The sequence below is a fragment of the Papaver somniferum genome, chromosome 9 (genome assembly GCF_003573695.1).
Source record: "Papaver somniferum cultivar HN1 chromosome 9, ASM357369v1, whole genome shotgun sequence".
NCBI lineage: Eukaryota > Viridiplantae > Streptophyta > Magnoliopsida > Ranunculales > Papaveraceae > Papaver > Papaver somniferum.
Window position 1 is genome coordinate 122,640,392 of NC_039366.1, and position 3,649 is coordinate 122,644,040.

At 34.3% G+C, this 3,649-nt stretch overlaps 1 non-coding gene across 1 annotated transcript; it reads left to right on the forward strand.

The window, feature by feature from the left end:
- Nucleotides 1-2,716: 2,716 nt before the first annotated feature.
- LOC113314677 lies at nucleotides 2,717-2,930 on the forward strand. The gene has a single exon (XR_003342556.1). It is a non-coding gene; the product is annotated as a small nucleolar RNA U3 (small nucleolar RNA).
- The last annotated feature ends 719 nt before the right edge of the window (nucleotides 2,931-3,649 follow it).

Sequence of the window (3,649 nt, forward strand, 5' to 3'; positions counted from 1 at the left end):
TTGAACTTCCTCGCCAACATCTTCATCATTGTCATCCTCTTGTTCTACATGCAAAGAGCAAGTCGTATCAATTTCCCTTTTCCCTGCATGTATGTTATTTGTGCCACCACCTCGAGGTTTAGGAGTTTTTGAGTTAGAAGGAGTCACTACCATTGTTCTCCTTTTGAGCTTATTTTTGGATTTTCCCGGATGGGTGCTAACACAAATTACAAACCTTAATTAGTTTTCCAAATTAAGTAAATATGATAACTCACGTATAAGTGGACAAGTTTACAGGAAGCTTTTGGACATACACAGTGTAAAGTTCGGCACATTCGATATTTATCACAATGAGCCGAACTAGGTGCCAACAGTATTAGCCATGGTCAGAGAAAAGTTCGGCACATTCGATATTAATCACACTGAGCCGAACAATGAACCCAACAGTAATAGATCGGTTATTAAATAATGACATTCAAGTTCGGATGATTATCATAAAAAAAATTGGTGTCGAACTCAATGGTTCGGCTCATACGATATTCAAGTTTTAAGTCGAACTGTTCTTCGTCTGTGTAAAAAAAATAAGTTCGGCTGCAACATTTCAGCCGAACACTACCCTGAAACTAACAAAAACTGAGACGAATCATCGATTACATGTCATAAATCAACGAAATACGCAAAAATAAACAATGGGTTTGTGGGAAATATCTTTCTATGTGCAATCTTAAAGAATCAGCCTCTATTTCTCCCTCTCCAACACCAATCGATCCACTATCCACTTCATCTCCATCTTTTCCAAAAACCCTAGATTGACATGCTACAGAAGCAACACCAGGATTCGACACCGTATTTCTAGGGCATCGCTTAACACGAGGTGCCATGTATGTGTTTAACAGAGAAGTTAATCGAACAAATTTTCAGAAATTTTCAGAAATTTTTGAAAAGAAGATGAGAAGAAGAGGGAGAGAGAAGGGTTTTTGGTTTTTAAAACTTTAATATATTTTTTTGGTTTAAGTAACCGTTTTAGTATTAATGAGTGAGTTAATTAGTGGGTAACGGTTAATTAATGGGAGGGTAGTTAATTAGGGGGATGGGTTAATTAGTGGAAAAGTTTTAGGATTAGAATTTAATTAAGTGGAAGGGTAGTAATGTAATTTGAACTATATGAGGGTATTACAGTAACTTTAGCATCACTAGAACACCCCTTAGCAGTTTGAATTGGATGGCATCATAAGTCTGTGTGCCCCAAAATTATCTTGTATGCCCCAAATTAGGGTTCAAAATAAACCTGGTTGACAAATGGACCAAACTTAAAGATGAGAATGAACATGGTTAGTTACTAGTCCATGTATATAGCTTTAGCCAACTTATCCTAAAAGGTGGGATGAATTTGATTAGCTACTAGTGTAGATGCATAAAATTGATCATGTTAAAAAAATATATAACTCGTAAGAATATCAAACTAGACCTTTTGTCTGATGATTTCTTGTGGAAAAATTTCAATAGATAAGTGTTACACTTTATCGAGTTTAAAGTGTTGAATCAAATCTGAAATTTATCAATAATTCTTGAATGGCCTTATAGCAGAAGAGAATGATCTTGAAACAGATGAGAATTATAAACAGATTAAATCGAGATACATATTACGAAATTATCTTAGAGAAGATGTGTTAACTTGTCCTTCATAAATCCCCTAATGAAGTCTTTCAAAGTCTTTATATCCTAGTTCTCGAAGAACCTTAGGTATTGGAGGAAACACTTGCAACAGATGCATTTCATCAAGATGATTGAGATTTATGTATTGATGATTTCTCCAACATGTAGTAATCCAACATGATTGAGATTTTGGTGAACCTTTTTGTTTAGTTATAACTTGACTTGCGTTTGAGGTTCTTTCCGTAGTTTGAGAATATTAGACATGTTTAATGTCGAGCGAATTTCATAAGAGAAATACTTCCAAAGGTATCCTCAAACTTCTAAGAATAGACAATGTGTACACAATGTGATAATCTCCTACAAAAATATCTAAAAACTTGGTTCACAAGTTAGATCAGTTGTTGGAAGAATTTAAACTTTCCTCGTAAAGGAATTACCTGTGATACCAATTCGTGAGAATGTAAAAAGCTTACCTTGGAATGAATAAAAAATAAAATACATGCACCCAATAAGATAAATTGATGTTTTTGAATTCACCAAGATAGGTTTGCGAGCTCAAGTTAATTTTCCGATTCATAAACTTTGAAATTTATTTAAGCGTACGAACTCACAAAAGTAGGTTCGCGAACTCAAAGTGAAATTGGGGTTCATGAACTTCATATTCCAGTTAGGTTCATATTATTGAGTTTATGGATTTGCGTTTTAATAAAATTCTATCAAGATTTTTACATATTTTCTGCAGAATTTTTGTTGAAATTCAAATAACCTTATACGATATTTATTTATTTATTGTTTCCACCATATAGATAGTCTCTTTTGGTGATTATCTAGTTAATATATTTGTTAAAGCAAAAACTGCTTCGTTTATAACATTGTTGTGATCGAATTAAATCACATACACAATGCAGTGAACAATCTTTACTGACAGTTTAGTTTAACTTTAACGATCTTCACATTTATATAGTGTCAGGATAAGATAATGAATAATCTACATCTCCAAATGTATATTTCATGGCTAACTTTGGTGTAACATCAAAACCTATCTGCATGTATTGTCGATAGTGCAATTAGTGGGATGCTAACGACCTTACTTGAATATGATCTGTTCTATAGGCTCGTACCTCTGTATCCTTGAGTTCTAAGGAGACATGAAACACAGTATGGTTGATGAAACAGGACCGCACGGTCAGAGCGTGATTAATGGTCACAGGCATGTGATGTAGGCCTGGATGTAGATGATCATTCTCAGCTTGGATTTGGCATGCTGTGATGACCGTGCGGTTGTCTGACAGACTCCAAAATCTTTTTACCGAGTAAAAAAAGCAATTAGTGGGATGCTAATGATGGTAATAAAATAATCTCACTAAAAACAATTACCAAAAAATTAAGTCAGTGATGTTACGACATGGGTTAAATATTATATAGACACTAGTTAAGATACATATATATTATCCAGTTAAATATATATTGAAAAAGCGGGGGTCTAACAAATACACCCAATATTTCGCTCAACAATCTGTATGGACAAACTCCAATATACTTTTAAGAGAATCAACTAGACAGTCAGACTCAATATTAATAAAAGTATATCAAAGAGTTATATCTCACTTTCTCGATTCAATACTTACTCAAGCAAATAGAAATTTGCGGGTCTAATTGAATACAAGAGAAACTACTTGAATGGTACCAAAGACGAACGTTCAAGGATCAATCAATTTCAATCAACAACCAAATGTTGGATTTCCCAATTGATCGATTCAACCCACAGCATCTGATATTTCAATTATATGACAAAATATAATGCGGAAAAGAAATAACACAGACACCAGAAGTTTTCTTAACGAGGAAACCACAAATACAGAAAAACCCCGGGACCTAGTCCACATTGAACACACACTGTATTAAGCCTACTAAAAACTAACTTCGGTCTAGACTGTAGTTCAACCCCAATCAATTTCACACTGATCCAAGGTACAGTTGCGCTCCTTACGTCTCTGATCCCAGCAGGATACTA